General features: G+C 34.0%; 1 protein-coding gene across 5 annotated transcripts in view; it reads right to left on the reverse strand.

Moving 5' to 3' along the window:
• The window catches only part of PTPRK (protein tyrosine phosphatase receptor type K), a 505,641-nt gene that overhangs the window by 316,256 nt on the left and 167,611 nt on the right, over window positions 1–21,774 (reverse strand). The window lies entirely within an intron of this gene.

Consider the following 21,774-nt stretch of genomic DNA (forward strand, 5'->3'; position numbering starts at 1 on the left):
TTTGTGATTTCTAATCTCCAGATCACTATTATAGAAGCTGTATGATCTTTTGCAATGTACTGAAAAAGGACACTTTGCAATGTAAGTTTGAGGACTGAAGTTTAAAATGTTAAATTTCTAAAGCTGAGAATCTGACATATGGTAGATTTTTTTAACCTACCTGGAGCCTCACGAAGCTGTCAGCTAATCACCATAGCTATTGAACCTAATTCTGCAATTAGTCCCTATGTTCTTCTATAGCTGCAAGTCTGGTTTGAAAACCACGACTCTACTCCACTTCCTGATTTAATCACTATTCGTTGGTTATCTATCGGGGGAGGCAGAGTACATAAGGAGACTTGCCCTCCTATTACCTCATCGTCCCATCCTCAAACACAGTCTCTGCACGACAGGCAAAGGTTATGTAATGCCAAGTGTAAAAATGGAACTTAAACATCAACCGCCAGCATCAGTCTAAGGACCTCGGAGAAAACTAACCAGTGTTTCTCATGTCACTGTGCATTTTAACAACGACACATTATAACAAAAATGGAAATATATCTATTTATTGCACTTAAAGTACAACACAAATTTTATTATACGGTATGTTTTCCCTAGGATGTAATTTTGACTTAAAAGTATTGGGTACAGTGTCAAAGAACCCAGTTTACAATGGTTACATTTGGACCTCTCTTCCTAACCAACTTGTAGAATTAATCAATCCTTTGGGTCTCCTTGCTAAAACACAGTAACATTTGCTTGTGACACACTAAACATTCATTGACCCTAGTCTAACCAGCTCAATTAACCCCCAACAATAGGTTCAAATCATGGAAGATAAAAGAGTACTTTTACTATATAAGAAACCAAAATTTTAACTTTGTCCAGTTCCTGTTTGGTGGTACTCTATGACTCTATGATTCAGAGCTTTGTGAAGATTTCATATACTAGCACTATCAGTATAAAATAAGCTAACTATTGTGATATTTACTGACATTACAGTCACTTCATTTTTCCCAGTTTTCATCTCTTCTTTTGAACCTGGAATTCTTTTTTCTTTTTTTCTTCCTGATTCTCATAGATCGCTCACTAAAAAATAAATTGACCATATGTATTTTTGGAGAAGTTATGACATTTTTTTAACAGGATATCCTGGATCACAACCCAATTTATAGAAGCAGGATGTTTCTATTTTAGGTTATAATCACATTCTGAAGTCCATGGCTGCTTTACGGAAATGTCTTTCCGATTCACCATAGCAGAGGAGAGCAATTATTGCTTGTAACTATGAGGACGCCTGAGATCTTGGGTAAGTTACTTAGTGTTGGTATCGGGCCTCAGCATCTTCCCAAACCCGTAAGCTATTTCTCCACTGCTATAACAGTTTTGTTTTGTTTTTTGTCAGTGGCATGTTATAGCAATAGTGCATTTGGATTATTTCTATAAGTTTGTATCAGTTATGACTTCTGATTGTCAATTTTAAACTATTGCTCTCTAAATGACTTATAGGCTTTCAAAGAGTTATTTTCTTCTCTTATAAAATAAACTTTGGAATAAAATGTGGTTTGCCTCACATTTTAATTATATAGTATGATATTTACCATGTAGACCATTTAGCAATTTTCAGCCAGTGGCACTTTAAAGCTACAATAATTTTCGTATTGAGGAAATGGGATGAGCAAAGTATATTAATTTGTTGGAACCACCAATTTGATCATTAGAAACACAAAAATCACAAAATAAAGCTTGTTTAAACTATTCAGCATTTCAAGGGTATTCGATGCAAGTTAAATACAATCTTTTTAAAATGCTGATTTTCATTTCTACAATGTTTCTGCTAAAAGGGCATTTGTCAGTGCAGCCTGACTACTGCTACATTTTCTGAGTACTGTGGAATAATATGCATTTATTGCACAGTTCCAGGAAGGAAGAAGCCATCTAAAATTCGCGAACTGACTTCATATAGCGGCAATTTCCCCAGTAGGCACCGTGAAGGTACCTGCCTGTTTGATGGAAGATGCCTGTCTATTATCCCAAGCATAGAGAACACTACGCTGTTCTTATCAACTTAAAAATTACTTCTAAAGCCTCCCAGAATAATTGGTTACTAAACGCTAGAGTCAAGAAATTCTACAGTATGCATTTCTCTCATTCTTTAGGTTATAATTTAACCTTACTTACAATTGTTCTGTTACCAACTAACTAATCCCTCCGATTTCTAATGAATTCAGTTCTATTAAGTTGTAATTTAGCTATCTCAAGACTTAATAATGAAACATCTGTGTGCACACACATATAAGGTACTAACTTTTAATTAATGAAACTTCTTTTAATGTGGCCTTACAAGTATTCCTTATAGTCTGCTGAGCAATAAAGTTCTCAAATATATCATTAAAGACATAGGAGAAAAAATTATATGCTTATAATAATTTGTTTTCAAACTGTAATCTTTCTGGACTGTGATTTGGAATGAAAATCAAAACCTTTGAAAGAGATATAGACCCTTTCATCCAAATCTAGAAATGCACACTAGATATACAATCCTGTATATATACAAAGATATAGCTTTAAAAATATGTTCATCGCATCATTACACTGTTTAAAATAGAGAAAAACAAAGTTTTAAATGTTCAATAATAGGCAATTTATAAAGTTACAGTAAATCAGTTTGATGAATAATTATGCAGTTATCCAGAATGATATTATTAAAATCACTTAGTGGAAGATAGTCACAATATGTTAAGTAAAATAAGCAGGTTAGAAAATTTACTCATTTATGAAAAAACACGTAAAAAATCCATTTGTGTAAATGTATGCATATTCATATGTATATCAATGTGCATGCACGTAGGACTGCAAAAAAAAAAAAATGCAAACCAGATATAGCAAAATGTTAGCTGCATTATTGGGGAGAGCTGTAATTATCTTCTGTTTTCTTATTTTTATTTATGTATATTCACTGAATGTTCCACAATGAAATATGCAATAGATTTGCACTTTTTACAAAAGAGAGAAATTACATGAATATTATCTTACATGAACAACATAAATAATGATAAATACTTAGGAAATAAAGAAAGCTATTTCGCTTTTTAAAAATAAATCCTATTTGCATCCTACAGATTAACAACATCTTGGCTTTCTTTCAACAACAACAAAAAAATACAAAAATCAGGAACGTCTTATTTCAATTCATTAAAAAAGAGATAGAGAAGCACTGAGTACTTAGACCAAACAGCATTTTTTATTGAAAAGAACAGCCAAAGAAAGCAACTCCCATATTCATAAACACCACAGTCTAATATCTAGATGAATAAATAATGCCCTATGAATTGTATGTCTTAATGAAATTTTTATCTTTAAGCTATACTTCTAGGAATAGCATAACACAGGAAATAGGATTAACTGCAAAGAAAATAATGAATAATAAATAAGTTTCCATACTTCATCCTAAAATTCTTTCATTCATATATATCCTTTAGTATACTAACATAATATTTTTATTATCAGTTTTTATTGAGAATCCATTGAATGTGCCCTATAAACTAAAGTGAGAGAAATTTCAACTTTTCTGCTTAGTATTAACAGCCCTCCATGATCTGATAGCAAAGTATTTTTGCCACTTTACCTCCCATTCTCACACACCACCTTCTCCAACCTGACAGAGCCCTCACTATTTTCTCCACATCGCACACAGGTTTTCTTCTCCAGGTGGGCTCATGTTCTTTGAAGTAAGCCTCTCATTTAAGCCCCCTGACAATCTTTACCCATTGTTCTTCCTCAGCCCCAGCCCATGTTAAGCTTCCCTGTCTGGAAGCCCTTTGATACACAATTTCTGCCTTTCTTGTTCTGGCCCTTAATTGTGCTCTGCTATTGCATATATAGGGATCATTTATCTCCCACAAAAGAATAATAATGTTCTCTTGGAGAACATCTGATTTATTTGGAATCCAATCAGAAGAGAGCAGCCACACACTAAATGTAACAGTGAAAGTGTGATATAAAGAGTTACTAAGTGTAAGAGAGTAGAAACTTTAAAGTTATAAACAGAACCCTAAAGAATAACCACAATATACAAGGAGAGAAAAAAGTGTTGAAAGGGGAGGAAGGTTGCTGAGAATCAGACCTCTTTAAAATGTGTTGCTGCGGTCCAATGGGTGGTGAAAAAGTATGTTGGGTCACTCAAACCAGAGCTGGAAATACTCCCTTCCAGCAGGGTGGCATGAGGCCTGGGGAGCACCATGTGCCCGTTGGGGAGGGCCACAGCAAGGGGGTCACCAAGCCAGAGCTGGTGCTGCAAGCTCCCTGAGGGACTACGTGCTCTGGGCAACTTTCAGCTACGCAACACCAGCAAGAAGAAACTAAAACAGAAACACCATTCAACCAGGAATAGAACTCCTTCCACTGAAATGCCCCTTCAGCACTCTCTATTGACAAAGCTTCACAATGTGAGATCTACAAAGGAAAGGTGTGCAAAGGGTCAAGTTCCACTATCACAAAGCAAGTAATGGAGGGTAGTTTTTGAGTGGTGAGGCAATGAACTGATAACTGGAACAGCATCGAAAAAGGGTCTTGCACTTAGTAGAAGCTCAATAAATACTTCTTACCTGTCATTGGTTAGATTAATGACTGAATAAGAAGACAGAGACCAGCTCTTAGAATATAAGAACATATAACGGTTAAGGCAGTATCAGCTCTACATATATGTAAGCTAAATTATCAGAAAACATCAAAACAACAAAAATCAAAAAAACAATTGGAACTGGTTTATACCGCTTCCAGACAGAATCATCTGATGGAAGAGTGTAATGTTTGGAAGTATGCACCAAACATTTTCGTTAGAGCCACTCTTGTGTACATAGGAAACCTATTGAGAAAAGCTTCTCAAACATTTCAGTCTCGGGACCCCTTTTCCACTTTTAAAAATTAACTGAAGACATCAAAGAACCTTCGTTTTGGTTAGTTCTATCTGTCGATATTGACTATATTAGAAATTCAAACTAAGAAATTTCAAAAACATTTTAATTCAGTTAATATTAACAACAGTAAAATCATTATGTTAATGTAAATAATATATTTTTATAAAAATTATTATATTTTGCAAAAAGTCATATGGAGAAATTTTTAATTTTTGCAAATATCTTTAATGTATGACTTAATGAAAGATATCTAAGTTCTCATTTGTAGTTCTTCATTCAATCTGTTGTAGCATCATGTAGCCTCTGGAAAATTCTACTATACACTTATGAGAAAATGAGAGAGAGAGAAAAAAAAGTATCTTAGTGTATTATGAAAACTGTTTTGACCTTAAGGATTCCGAAAGGGTCTTGAGAACACACAGTGGTCACTGGATTACATGTGGAGAGCACTATATTTTAATACACATTATTATTTTTATCTTCATGCTCCAAGAAAAACATTATCAGTGCTCTTATTTATACTGAGTCTACTTCGCTCATTCAGTTTTGCAGGGTACAAAAATGTACTGTATGAAACAAAAGCCTTCACTGGGATACTGGATGTCTGGAGAATGAAAATGGAAAAAGCTTAATTATTTTTACACTAGTATGAATTTAAAAGCTGTATTAGTCAGAGTTCATCAAAGAAACAGAACCAATGGAGGGGGGGAGAGTGAGAGAGAGAGAAAGAGAGAGAGAGAGAGAGATTATAAGGAATTGGTTCTTGCGATTATGGAGGCTAAGAGGTCCAGATCTAGAAGAGTCAATGGTATAGTTCCAGTCCGAGTCTAAAAGCTAAGTAATATTCAATCCATATAAAAAGATCATTTTTGTCTTTCCTGAAGACCATTTTGAAAAGCTACCAAAGCACCAACAAACTATACAAAACAGTTCTTGACATTGAGATTTTCCTCAGGTAGAAACAAAGAACATGCCAGAATCTGTTGGTGTGAAAAAACTAAAGACACTGCAATATAGTTTCATGCCCAGCCAGCACAAGAAGCAGTAATCAGGATTGCTGGGTAGAGAGAATAAAGACAGCCAAAAATCGTGATTTGGGTCCCAGCCCATCCAGGATTAATTTTTTGTTGTTGCTGCAGTTGACTTCTAAGCATTTCTGTTCCTATTACCTTTGCACTGAAGGCAATGCCACTGACCTATTTTTCACATCTTTCAGTTTCTCATTTCCTTTTTTCAAGCTTCTCCCCCACCTCCATTTTTCTTCATCTGATTAGGTGGCAACATAATATATACCAAGTTACCAAATCTAAGAACCTAGGAATCAGTTTGATTTGTCCCTTCCTCTCACATCCCTCTTGTAATCCACTAGTAATTCTTATGTCTCTAATTCCAAACTAAATCCTCAATCATCCACTTCTCTTCATCTTCACCACTTTTAATCAAGCCTCTCTCAGGAAGACAACTCAAATAGGCTCCAAGCAGGTTTCCTGGTTTCCACATTAGCAGTCGTACAATAGTTTTCGAAAGGCAGCCAGATTAATTTTTTTCAGAACATACAATTAATCTTTTCTTATCCCACATTGCAATGAGAGTTAAATCTAAACGCTTTCCTCTAAACTATCAGCTTCAATATAATTTGCCTCCTGCTTGTCTCTCACATTATCTCCTCCAACCCCTTGCTTCCCTTACTCAACATGCTCCAGATCCAGTGGGCTTCCTCCTGCCCTTTAAAAATCCACAGTCATACCTGCCTCAGTGCTTTTACACTGGATTTTCCTCTGCTTAGAATGCTGTCTCCTCAGGTGGCTGATTTTCAACATTCAGGCCTGAATTCAAAGGCTGGCTATTGGTGATTCTTTGATCTGTTAAGTAGTTCCTCCTAAGAGTCTTTCTAACATGTTACTCTCTGTTACCTCCCACATATCACTGGCCACATACTGACATTAATTTGTTTATTTGATTGAAGTACTCCATGAAAAATTCAGATTTCATCCATCTTGTTCATCCAAAAATCTAGACCAATGTCTGGAGCATTCGCTATGGAGTGGGATGTTTTTGTTGTAACAAACTCTGACATCTTTCTATTTATGTTTCCTGCTCTGCATGTCCATCGTACTTCTATCATTCTTTCTTATGCATCAAATGTACCACATCTATCTGTGCATCTCCCCAGTCCTGGAGCAAGCTTTTTAAGATCAGAAACCTCCTTTTCCACCCTAGCACCTAACAGAGGGATTTTGCACCTGTAAACTGGTGAACTGAACTGAAACAAGTAAAAATTTAGAATTTCAAAAATTATAACAATATTGTGTTTTCAGAGATAGAACAAAACATGGAATCTGAAATGGCTTTAAACAATGTTCTCAATCTTAACAATTCCCCCAAGAGATTCCATTATCTGAGTAAGGTTGACATAGGTGCATGGTCTCACTTCTTTTTTTTTTTTTTTTTTTTTTGCATGATCTATTATTAATTCTTTAAATTCTTATATTCTATTATTTCTAAGATAATGCCTCTTTCCTACTGGAGTTCATCCTGTATGCCACACAGTTTATTTCTGAAAGACAGAATGAGGCACACTTATAAAATGCCAGATTGGAAAAAGCAAACTTGTCCCTCAAACTCCACTACAAAAGGACTGCATCTTCACAGTATCTTAGTCCCAACAAACTCACACTCCCTAACATATCACTTCCATTGCCTTAGCCAAATGTCAAACTGCTTCATTCACGTTCTGCAGGAATAAATCTTCATATAATCACTGAGTAAGGGCTTTGTATTTGTTCTAGGTACCTAACTTACATTTGAAAATAGAAAACCTCTTGATTCCAGAGAACAGCTTCCAAAATTTTCAGACAACACAAAAGACTAAAAGGAAGGTTTCAGGTTAAATTAGCGCAGTATTTCTCCTCCTTGGGAGACTATTCTCCTCATGGAGTTTACCTGCTACGTGTTAAGATATAGGAACTGGTCCAAACATTGTTCTCTAGTTTTCTCTCTTTCCCCGACAACATCTTTGAAGGCAAAAGTATGACTACTTGGCCTGTACTCTGACCACCAAAATTTTCATTTAGTCTGCTGTCGAGAATAAATGAGATTGTCTCATATGTGCTACAACATGCTGATTAGATAGGCCCTTACTACTTGTTCTTTTAGACATACTCATTCCTTTCTCTATCAAATAGCAGAGAGAATCAAACTAGAAAGTGTATGAAAAGCACATTTAATTTTTCAAATTAAAAAAATGAGACAACAATGTTAAAAAATAGTACGTTTCAAAATTTTCACTTCAAATTGGTTGTTACAAAATAGTCACGGGGATGTAAAGTAAAGCATAGGGAATATAGTCAATGATATGGTAATAAGCATACATAGTGCCAGGTGAGTACTAGATTAGTCAGGGGAATCACTTCTTAAATTATACAAATGTCTAACGACTACGTGTACACCTGAAGTTAATAAAATAATATTGAATGTTAACTATAATTGAAAAATTTTAAGAAATGGGGAGCTGAAAAGAATTTTTCTACTTCAGTGGCACCTGCACCTTTCTCAACCCCCACCTTCACAACACTACCTAACCTCTTTCATCCCAACGTCAACCCTCCTTCCCAGCTCCTTCATTCCTATTCCTTTCTAACCCTCCTTTCTGGCTCTTTCTTTCTTTAAAGCCTGATATAAATATAGAATACTGTCCCAGGAAACACATACACACAACTTAACCAACAATAGTAAAGGACTCACAGATGTAAGTTTAAAACCTCCTGTTCTAAGATTTCTCAGATTTCTGAAATTGTGGCATCCCCTCTCCCATGGCTTTCCAACTCGCATAGCTTTTCTGCTATGTGGTACTGAAATGTTTTGAGAAGCAGCTGCTAAAATAAAACGCAGCTTGAGAGGGAATAATCAGAGTCACATTATAAAGGCAAGAGAGTCTTTGTCCAGCAGCCAATTTTGTAATCATCCCTTGCCTTTTCAAAGGAACCAAGATTGGGAAGAACAGTGAAAGGTAAAGGTAGTAGAGCCTGCAGGCCCGGGAAACCGCCGAAAGATTAAATATCATGCTGATGATTCCAGCCTGTTGTCTGGATATACTTTAACTCGTTAATAATGGAAGGCAAAAATTAAGGTCAGTAGAGAACGAGTGTACAGTGCTCCCATATTTCCATATAAATGGATATTCCCGAAGTCAAAATATTCTACTTAATAGTAGAATTATTTTACTATAAGACCGGGTATAATATAATATAATATAATATAATATAATATAATATAATACTGGGTCTTATATTAATTTTTGCTCCAAAAGACGCATTAGAGATGATTGTCCGGCTAGGTGTTATTTTTGGGAAAACACGGTAACAGTCTGTCTGAAGGTACCAAAAATCTATGCTAATATACCAGAAGTGCTAAGCTTTATTTTGACTCAAAATTAATAACAAGGGTCAACAACTACTCCTGAATAAGCAAATGGCAAGTAATGATCAATTAGAGAAGAACTGAGATTGAGCAAAATTTTTCAACTGCGTTCTCAGGTTCAAGGGTAATGAGGTTACAGGAGCAGTTCAATTGCCCATCAAGGAAGTTGTTTTCTTTATTAAACCACAATAGTTCCAAATTATACTAGACACTTTATAAAAGATTTAAAAGGATTAAATTTATTCCACTTCATCCAAATGAAATCATATTCCTATCTATGAAATGGTTAAAAATTCAGACTCTGAAGTCACAGACATAATTCTGCAGCCTGGCTCTGACACCACACACCCCAACCTTCCACATCTCCTCCACCATTTTTGTGACAAAAAGCTTAGGCCCACAAAAGATGAGTGTCTTAGATATAAAAAACATATATATGTATTGTTTGAAAGCATTGTTGTGGGGATTACAGAAAAGAGAAATATCAAAATAAAAACATCTTTTTACTTTTTTATTTACAAAGTATTATCTAAACCAAAAATCTGTCTGCTTGTTGTTGAAAACAGTGCCTGCCTTAGGAGGCACAAGACAAATAAAGGAAAAGCAAAGCAAAACGGAATTGAGATCATACGATATTTGGGGGACGGGGGGTATTGAGTATAGAGAAATGAAGAAAAGAATACAAATGAGAGAAGAAAAAGAAAATAAGTGCTCACACTTTACAACATCAGATCTGGGAAGACAGGAGACAAGAGGGAAGAATCGGGTGGTAGAGAAAAATGGGGTTGCATTTATTTTCTGTCTTCCCAAGTAATTTCACAAACCACACAAATATGAGAAAAGACAGTGAGGTCTCCTGACATTCAAAAGCAAAAGAGAATAGTATCATCGCCACAAATGTTGAGATTGTTGTTTTTGGTCACTACATGATTGATCTTCTATAATTCAAGAATTTGATACAAAATTAAAGTTAAAAAAAAAAACAAAAAACACACCTGAGACATTCTAAAAGTCTCCTGAGCCTACATTAATTTAAGACAGCTCTGGTGGAATTAGTGGTTCCCAATCCTAGAGCACAGTATATACTGAATCATATCACTGTGCTCTACGATAAGCTATTCTACCTCCAATGCTGCCAATCTACCTGTTATTAAAAAAAAAAAGAAAAAAAAAAAGAACACCATAACACACATGGTCAATTGTAAAGTGCCATATTTACTAATGGTAAGGAAATAAAGGGCATGCAAATACTTTTCTGACTGTTGGCATACAATTAATTCAACTTCCTCTTAGCATAAACAATCACCCCGGGATATTCTTCCAACAAATCACTCCTTTTAGACAGAAACAGAAAAGCTACATGAGGCAAGTGACCTCTGTTCCAACAGCACTCTCATTGCCCTGAGAGCAACTGAGCGTTGTACTTTGTTTTCATAAATGCTAACTTAATGCTCAATGGGAGAACACAAACATTAAGAAATTGCAGAATTTCAGTTCTCACACTAACTTTTAAAAGCTTTCCTCTGGAGTGTACTGTAGAAGCTAAAATAGAAAAGAATTTTAGCCAAAACAAGTAACAGTGGGAACTCTGACCAACAACCAAACACAGGTGTTTCCCCACCTCCCCCCAAGGGGAGATTGTCTTCCTTTTATGGAAGGGAAGAGGGAATTTTCAATAACTTCAGAATTTTGACTGTCAGATCTTTTGATCTACTATAGAAATGAATTTTCAGAACTTCAGTAATATCCATAGGATAAATTGAAACAGCTTAAGCACACAGAATAGAGTCAAACTGCTCACTTTGAGAATAACCAGAAGCAAAGACATGTCTCCAACATTTTTTTTCTCTCCTTCTAACTATATTACCAAGTATCTCCAGGAATTGTTTATATGACTTTAAAAAAAAAAAGTGATTGCTTTTAAATGGTCCTAGAAGCAGTGACTAAACTCTGCGAACTGGCAGTGATTACTCCAATCGTGATGATATACATCCATTAGCTGCAACATGATTCTACTGATTGAAGCGGATGTCCAGAAAGAAATAATACCGTTCATTCCATCTGGTTCTCAAATTCCTCCCAAGTTGGTCCATATAAACCTTGCAATGCTTATTTGCCATGAATCACCAGCATGATTTCATAGTTCACAATTCATAATGACACAATATGCATTTTTGCCTTGTTTGACCCCCTCCTTTTTGCTTAGAAGACTTGTATTCTCTTTTTCTCCCCAATGGAGCTCAATTCTCAGTTACTCTATGAATTCCTATGAGTGATCACATGATTTGATAGGTAATTAACACATTTCACATTCCCTACTTTGTCATGCTATAATGTACAGAGCTTCCCAAACTCAATAGTAAACTTCTTAAGGGCTATTGCTACTCGTTATCCCTTTCCACATAGTGATCTACATTTAGCAGGTATCACATAATGTCAATAATTATGGAGGTTAACTGGAATATATTAATAATAGAACTATTTAAAACACTAAAAGTATCTTATTTAATTCATCCAAATTTCCAGTGAGAAAGATACTGAATATGCAAAACACTAATATACAGAAGAATGTGAGGTTAAGAAACATTAAATACCTTGCTCAAAACTCAATCCAAATCTAATACTAAAACCATCTTCTTTAGCTTCTATATTATACTGTCTATCAAAGTAGATAAGAAGTTTAGTTTATAAAGAGATAATATAATTTAAATATTTTTTTAAATTGCCTGGGAACCTAGTGAGTATGAATTTAAAATGCTCTAACAAATGCCATTTCAGTATTTTTCCTTCATGAGTCTTCTTCCAGGTATGGACGGTATGAACTATCACACAAATGATCAAAACATCAACAAATACATGTCAAAACAAAACTGTGGCAACCTCTTTAAAAGAGAGATCAGCTATGAGATTATATAATGGGAAGATATGCCCTCATCCCTTCTTTTTTTCTGAGAAAGGGAGGTTAGAGCTGTAATCTGAAGAATGACCTACAACTGAGGAGAAGAAGGAAGATCATTTAAGGCAGTAGAAACCACTTGAGCAAATAACCTGAAGGCAAAGCAGATTATAATGTGTAAGAGAGACTGAAAGTTTGGCTGGGTAGGAAAAAATGGGGGAGATAAGGATGGACATGCAGAAAGTAAACAGACCAAGAAGGCCCCTGGGCAATGATAAGGAGTTTTGCCTTAACCTTAAATATTATAGAAAGACATGGAAATGATTTAAGTTGGGGGAGGCAGAGGTTGCTGTCTTAATTAGATTTACATTTGGAAAATCACTATGGCTACAGTGTAGAGAATAGATGGGTAATAGGACAGTGAGCAGAATCGATAAGGGGGACTAGTTAGGAAATAGCTTTAGCATTCCAGTAGAGAAAAATTGTATTTAATTACGGTAGCAAGTAGATGACGGAGATGATGGGAAGAGATAAAACTCAGCAAGAATTGTTGCATGAGATATACAAGTGAGGAAACAAGTGTCCAAAATATAGAACTGTATTTCTCGTTGATATACCCAAATAGATAGTGGTGCCATTCCGAGTCATGGCACGCTGGACAAACTACAATTTGGTGGAAAAGATCAGTTCAAGTTCTTTATTTTAAACAGTGCAATCTACTGTATTGTTTTCAGCAAAAAGTATTAAAGGATATCACGAAGCCCTAACAATTATCAAAACATACCCCAGCACCTCTCCAGTGGAGACCCCTGCTGGGCACAGGCAACACTGCACCCTACACCCACCGTGAGTCGTGAATCCTATACTTTGCTGCCCCTGGATGTCTATGCTTCCACTCTCTGCAGAAGAGAATCCTCATGATACGTCCTTTCTTCAACTAATAGCTTTCTAATCAAAGTTCCTTTGGGTGGTCTGAATGGTGGAGATTTGGTGACCTGTCAGTATCCTACCTATGAGGGCAGCTGAAAGGTGTTGGACTTCTTTCTGAAGCCATGGAAACTTATAAGGTAAGAAACCAAATACAGGAAAGGCTATCAAAAAGAATAACAAATATCGCCTAAAGTAGAAGGAGCATTAATTTTGTTGAAACATACCAGAGAAGATGTCAAGTGGGCAACTAGATATATGCTTTTGTATCTTAGCAAAAAGATCTTGGCTATGAACAAATATTTGTGAATAATCTGCACATATATTTACACATGTAAATTCCATAAAGCTACTGTGCTTTTTACATTTTATAAACTTTTCAACAAAAAAAATCTTAACTATTTCATAAACATAACGTGACAGAGTAAATTTAATCAAATTAACGTCATTCCATATACATATTCCTATGGAACACAGAATGCCACAATCTGGTTACAAACCTTTCTATTACTAGTAGTGATAGAAACTCTACAGAAGATAAGAGAGAAATTCATTCTAAACATCTAACTTACATGGCCACCTCTGGTAACTAAGAATGTTCTTAAGATCTTGTATCAAAATGTCATTTCAATAGAGATTAACAATTCAGGTAATTTCCAAACCTCACATCAAACTCTGTCTGCAACTAGATTAAAGTCACTGAATCTTGCATTCACACATAACTAGTTTGAGCATCTTGAGTATATTCGCCTCTTGACCTTCACAAAACACATCTTTGAGTCTAAACAACCATTTCCTGTTGTTTTTTTTTCCCAAACAAAATCAAAATTCCCTGTTGACTATGCAGTAGATTTATATTGACCTTTATTCAATTTAAAAGACAATGTGTTCTGACGAAGGAAAAATTGACAAGACACTACAATAAACATATATTTATTTGGAGAGGAAAAACTGCAATTAATTGTGATTGAAACCCCACCATGATTATCCTCTCCATACCAGTAGTTTTGGCCTAAAATTTCTTCCTGAAACACAGAAAAGTACATAAATATCCTTCTATAAAATGAACATAAATCAATAAATGAGACTGAAACAAGTTCATTGTGATAAATAAGCTGCAATGACTTCGGCTGCATGAAGAAATTCACACTGATGTCAACTCCAGGATCCTGGAAAGACTTGGGGCTAAGGACCTCCTTATCAGTCCTCAACTACAGTCGTACCACAGGGCCTCTGATTCTTCTTTTTTTGTTGTTTTTCTTTCTTTAACTTAATAACTTAATTGTAACAGTCGTACCACAGGGCCTCTGATTCTTCTTTTTTTGTTGTTTTTCTTTCTTTAACTTAATAACTTAATTGGCTTTTACCATCTTAACCAGAAGGCCATCCCTTGCTCTTCTTTGACAAGTAGAAATGGCCTCATGATCCAGTTTCTTAGGGTGGTATGGAAAGAGTGATTTCACCCACCTTTCTAATTGTCCAGGATCATATTTGGGATGAAATGCAAAGGTCAAAATTACTACCAGTAACTCTCCAGTAAAAACAAAACCTGATAAAGAGGGTGGTGGTCGGAGAGTTGTAGGCTATTAAGGAGCCAAGCAAAAGAGAGATACAGAATCCTGAAGAATCTAAATCTTATACAAACAATAATTTGTTCAGATGACCTACGAGAAAGATAAGATTTCCCCAGTGACTAGAATTTCCTCCTAAAGTAAGTCATTTTGTCTAAGTATAAATTATTTCTTAGTTCTCTATCAGGTAAGTAAAACTAACTAAGAGTTCAAAGGTCTGAACTGTCACAGTAAAGCCATATGGCTCATAACATAAACATGGCAACCAGATAAGGTTTCCAGATTTCCTCTGTTAACGAGCATTTGTTTCAGGCACCAGTCTCAGTATGTGTGTTTTCTTAAGGAATCCCCTCATTCTAGCAGACCCAACAACAGGGTAAGTATTATTACTTTTACTGTAAAACCTCTAAATGTGCAAGAAAGCATGCTCTGTTAAATCTTTATAGCCATAAAACACTTTAAGAGTAAACTCCTGATTCAGTGTTTCTCAAACATGAGTAAAATACCAATCTTTAAAAGGGAAAACTTTCTCACAGAACTGTGTTAACTTAAAATATATACAGATAAATCTGAGAATTGCAAAAGTTTATTCATACAAATAAATGTAAAACTCAGTAAAATTAAATAAACAGTTATTTAACATAATAAATTATGTTTGGCAGACTCCACACTGCAAATATCACATTGAATAGTGACAGATATATACATGTTTATTTTATATACTACATTTCACTTTTGGGTTTGCTTCTTTTAATTTTGATCACAATGCAACATCATTTCATCAATGTTATTATAATCTTTATTTATCTTTGACAGAGATTTTTAGTTACTGATTTATGCTGTTGATGAACCAATAAATTTAATAATGCATTACAAAATACAAAAATAAGAAAAATTTAAATCTACCTACTAAAAAGCATTTTCTGAATACTTACTATACCTTTTGTTAATGAGGTTTTTCAAGCTAATATATACAAATTAAGGATGCACAAAATATGTGGTAAAAATAGTATGATATCATCTATTATAAAGTCACAGTTGACAAGCTCCTCATGCTTATGGCAGATATTATCTGCCACAGAATAACTAAATTCTCCCATTGCTTTTCTTTATTGGAATTATGGTTAAATTCATGTGTACCCTAAACTATGATGCAATTGGTACTTTCACTTAGCAAAGATGTAAATATAACATCAACACAAATGTAAATAAGGCCTCTGAATTACTTCCCAATCATCCAGAACATCTTAATTATAAGATGTGTAGGTGTATATTCATTTTAGACTCATAAAAATAAAAACATACAATTTTTAAAACTTTTATCGAGCTCAGAGAATATGCCTGTGGATTATAATTTGAGAAGCACTACCATAGCTCACTTAATAAACTCAGCAACAGAGGACATCCATCATTTATAGTACAGATAACTAAACAGTAAGATAAAAAAAAGCGCACTGAGATAAAATTATGTCTAAACAACCTAAATTCATTTTCATGGAAGAAAATGAAAACTTTAATTTTTCAGAAGAAAAATATTTTTTAAAAAGATACTACACACCAATAAAGTTGAACTAAAAAAAAAGAAAAAAAATTAAAAAGCTACTCAGTGGGATTCACTTCCTTGAAATAATAAAACCACTTTATGTTCTATACCCTCCTCTTTGCCTCCAAGTTTTAGAATTTAATACTAGGAAAGGATTTGCTCTCTCTTAACAGTAAAGTAAAAAGTAAGTAAATAATTATGTGTTTCCTTTTAAAGTTGGTGCCAGGAAGTTTGCATCTTAATTTGAGGCTCAACTAGAACAGCAGTGTAGGCCTCAGTGGCAGGAAAGTTTAGGCTTATCTGTGGTGAGCTAGATTTTATAATCATATTTGCATTACTACTTATCAGGAGTCCTTTATCCTTATTTATCTTTGTCATTTGGGTAACTATCCTAGAGGTAAGAAATCTCAAAATTTTTGTGTAACAATAAAAGGTATAAGAAAGTATATAAATTAAATAATAAATGATTAGTAAATGAAGACAGCCACCACTTCTTGCTAAGACCAAGTTATCCATAAATGCCTATAACAACTAGCCGAAAGCTCAAAAGCCAATTCTACATAATATTGGGATGGAGATGATAGTCAACTATGATAGCCTGTTAACCTGTATCTAAGAAGAAGTAAAACCATCTACTACTTATTTATCTCAATATTAAAAATGGGTATATATGTATAATGAAATACTATTCAGCCATAAGAAAAGATGAAATACTGCCATTTGCAATAATATGGATGGATCGTAAGAGTTTCATGCTGAGCGAGATAAGTCAGACAGAAAAGGACAAGAATCATATGATTTCAGTCATATGTGGGATATAAAACAGAAAACAACAAATAGACAAAAACAAACAAACAAAAAAAAACTCACTAACACAGACAACAGTACGGTGGTTACCGGGGGTGGAGGGAGGGAAGGACATTGAAGTGGGTAAAGATGGTCAAATATATGCTGATGGAAGGAGACTAAACAAACAAACAAACTGAACATAGTTATGTCAAGGAAAAAATGACCATTATGTAGTTATATTATACTTCTGTCCCAATATCACCTCATCTTCCTTGAACACCTGTTTGTTGGCCATAGAATAGGGTTATTATAAATTATATAAAAATATGTTACAAATTGTGCATGGATCTCTGCTTTTAGAACAATGCAAAAAATTGTGAGTAAAAATAAAATGGTACATCCCAGGGAAAAAAACTACTGTAAATCCAAAGGAGACTTTTAAATATTATCTTTGTATTTTAACAAGCTCATTCTAGGAAAGTTTCAAAGAAGAAATCTTTTGATTAGAAGAGATCTTTGTCATTTTGAAAATATATAGCTACCAAAATAAATCATCATTTCATTTGTGAAAATTCACAAATACTCTTTTAAAATCAGAAATGCAAGAAAGATGTCCTCTATCTTTCTACTGAACACTGTTTTGGATACCCTGGATAGCATAATAAGACAAATGATATACATATGTATATAATTTTTTAAAATAGATGGTTTGTCATTAATAAAACTTTTCTAACATTAACGAAAAAAAGATAAAAAATAAAAGATGACCTGATTTATATAAAAAGGTTATTCATATAGGTTAACTCTGTAGTACAGTAAAGCTTCTATTAACAAATTCCCTTCGAATAAAAAAATTAAACAGAAATTCAGCTGTTAAATGCTTTATCTAAAATCATTCCATAAATTATGTGAAACAGAATTGTTTGCAATTTTAGCTGCTTGAAAAAATATACAGGGTCAAAGTTCTTACTTCTCCCAAGTCCAGTTGAAATAAACAGGACAGATCTTAAAGTAAGAAACATCTGCAATTTTGTCTATTTTTCTAAGCATATAGTTACGAGAATGAACTCTGGAGTCAGATCAAACTTGGTTCAAATCCTGGTTCTATCACATAAAAGTTATGTGAGTGGTTACAATCTCACAAAATTCTGTGGGTTTAGGGAATTTCATTTCATTTGCCATATGTTTTATGGATTAAAAATCTGAAAGACATTGAACTTAAGTGACATGTGTAAATGGAAAATATTTTAAATACTCAAGTAAGCAAAGGTAAACAGAAAGATGAAAACTGAGAAGTAGCCTTTTGTTTCTGCCTAAGAGTGAGTAATCCTGTCATTTAAAAAGTTAAAAATCTTAGTATTTTATGATACATCTTATACATACTACAATAAAACTTCAATTAATTAATTTCCTGAGTATTATGTATTTTTAATAGTCTGCTGTAAAGCTCCAACTTAAAACATTTCATAAATTATATGAAATGTAATTTTCCTTTTCAGCTACCTGACAAATTAACCCAGTACAGATTCTATGTCTCTCAATAAACACCAGGGGTACCAAAAAAATGTATACAAGTAGACACTTTGGTCAGCGTTGCTCAAGCAGTAGTAGTTCGCCGAAATGAGAAGTGTCTGAATGCTGATGGTAACCACTTTGAGCACCTCTTGCCACTGCAGATGTCAAACGGGACTTGTACTCATCTTTTGTTGTCAGTATATACTGAATATTACAATTTTAATCGTTTCTTTCCTTACTTAAAATGTGTGGGGGTTTTTTTGGCACCCTCTGTAGATATTAGAGAAAGATGTACCACTTACGTAAAGGTTATTACTGTTGCCAGCAATATTGATGGGATCAGACTAGCCAGTGTGATACACGGTAAATGTATAATCTTGAAGACACTATCTCTCCTTTCTAAAACACAGGTCCTTCATCTATCAAGCAAAGGTAATACAGCCTGCCTCACAGGATTGGAATGAAGAAAATATTGGGGAGCATTGGCAAAGCTCTCAGCGTGAGGCTTGCCACACAGTAAATCTAGAACAAATGATAACCCCATGCTTGCTCTCCCTATAGCAATAGGAAAGGAATGAAAAATATATGAATTACATGTAACAAAACTCTAATCTTAAGTGATAATACTTTGACTCTTGAGCACACTAAATATTGTAAACAAGGGTCCTAACAAATGACTATTACAATGCTATCTCACTAGAAACCATAATAAAATTAATATTTTAATCTTTGATCTGAGATTGTGAAAGAAATCTTAGTCATTCACCAGCAAGCTTGGTGGGACAATGGGAACAATGTGAAGAGGTAAGAAGACAGACCCTTTAAGTCATGGTGGCTTGTCTACTGACTCAGAGGGAAGCCTGATTTTGTCCCCTTGAGACAATGAGAATATGAAAAAAGGACCATTTATACCTTCTCTCTTTTAAAATTGTACCACAAAAATGTTGCTAAGTCAGGAGACTGAAAGATGGACTATATTCATTACAAAGCTAGTACCTACTATTCTGAGGTATCTCTAAACTTATGGAAACTGGAGATAAATCTATAGTGCAAAAAGGTCAGTATAATATATTGAGATTATTTTTCATTTGTTTCTTGATATGTTTTTAAGAAGCACAAAGGTCAACCCTGTATCAGAGACCTTTAAAATTTTCAATTAATCTGCAAAAGCCTATATGTGAATATGTATGTGAGAAAGAGAGGACAGCAGGTGCATACAAAGGTAAAGCAATCTCCTATCTCAGAGGATTCTCAAGCTTAAATACTGTTCTTATCCTCATACGAATACAGTTAAAATGTATATACATCTCTATTAAACATTAAAAAGTCAGCTAGGGAATTTCATTATCTGGAAATAAACTCCTTAAGAAATCTAACTTTCCTACATTTTACTTACTTAATAACATTTCAATCTCTACATTGTAATTAAAATTTAAAAGTGCAACCCAGCATCAAAAGCTAATATACATAAATTAGGTGTTTTCATTTTTGCTCAAAAGGTTTATTCTTGTTTTGTGAGATATGGAGTACCCACAGGAATTAGATTATGTCAATAACCCAAAGATTATGACAAAAAATATGACATGGCTATCGATATTAAGCCATCTATAGTAGATTTCACACAAATCACAGAGGCTTTGTTTAAAAAGCTGTGGAAAATAATATTCAAAATTCACTATAGCATTATTATATGGAAACGCCAAATAAAACTACATTATTTCCAAATATATATTTATTTACATAACTTGCAAATATATTTTAAATCAACTCATTATATAAAAAATAATGTAACATTAACCAATACATTTGATCAAACAAAGCTCCAAATTATAAAACTGTGCCAAAAATTGGTTTTTCAGATGAAGTTTTGAACTCAATATCTACCATCTCTAGGTCAATAAAAAAGTATCTTCCACTAGAAAATAACATTAACGTAAAACAGTCTCCCAAATCTTTAAAACATGATTGCAATTAAGACCTGTTTATTATATTTTATTCACAGTGAATATTAAAGGCACATCAATTTATAAAAAAAAACTTCTATGAGATTACAATCGAAATATCCCTTTGTAAGTTGAAAAAGTTCAATTTATTTTAACAAAATGTACAATCAATTTTTATTTTTCTCTATCTCCATTATTTGAGCCATTTTACTGGAAATATAATCCTAACAGTTAAATTGAAGTGAATAACTTTTCAGTTAGTTATTAAGTATTTTTAGTTATGCCTTTAATAAGTTATGTATGAAAACTTGGAAGCTCTATAACAATTTGTTTAACTTCTAAATTGGAGGTGGAGCAAATCAAACATCCTGTTGAACAGTGATAAGAAAAATAATCACTAATTTGGCTACTGATGAATAAAATATGTGGGAACCACAGCAGAGAAATGACTGTGCCCTTATTAAATAAGAACGTAAATGAAAACCCGCCTATCTAGGAAAGCTAGTAATTGCTATGGGCTTTTTTCAAACATAAATTTCCATACCATACTCACCCTCCCTTATATGGCACAAGAAGGCAATTATAAGTAAAGAAAGAAATGAAGGTAAATAAGAACTCATGAAAAGAGTTATGAATAAGGCACAAGAGAAAATTCTCATCAAGAGTCCCAAAGAAATCAAGTGTGAGATCCAGAAAAGGAACAAAAATTCACAGGAAGCCAGGGGCAATGGGCAGTACCTAAAATCATTTGTTACTATTCCTCGCACAACTTAGGCTCATTCACTTAATCAAATGTAAGCAGGAAATAAAATGCAAAAGTAAATTTGTGTATGAATATTCCCCAGTGGATTCTTTTTAAGAATTAAATTCCTCGGATAGTGGTTTATAATTGAATGGACAACTGCAGATAAATGAGAGATTTTTCTCAACAGGAAAATATAGAAATTCATTCTATATGCTTTCATGATCTCTGCCTTCTTATCTCTTTGTTGTATCAAAGATAGATAGATAGATAGATAGATAGATAGATAGATAGATAGATAGATAGATAGATGATAGATAAATTAGATAGATAGACAGATAGATAATGAAATGTGAAATGAATGTCAATTGGGACAATTCTGATAAGAGCTTCTGCTGTTTTACTGCCTTAGTTAACATCAAATGAGCATATATTTCAGAAGCAGATGCTGCTAAGAGGCAAAGGAAGGTAATAAAACTTTATTCATACTATTCAACAAAAATCAGTGTGCATCATAGGCTTTATTTGGAA

This window comes from Rhinolophus ferrumequinum, chromosome 3 (genome assembly GCF_004115265.2).
Source record: "Rhinolophus ferrumequinum isolate MPI-CBG mRhiFer1 chromosome 3, mRhiFer1_v1.p, whole genome shotgun sequence".
NCBI lineage: Eukaryota > Metazoa > Chordata > Mammalia > Chiroptera > Rhinolophidae > Rhinolophus > Rhinolophus ferrumequinum.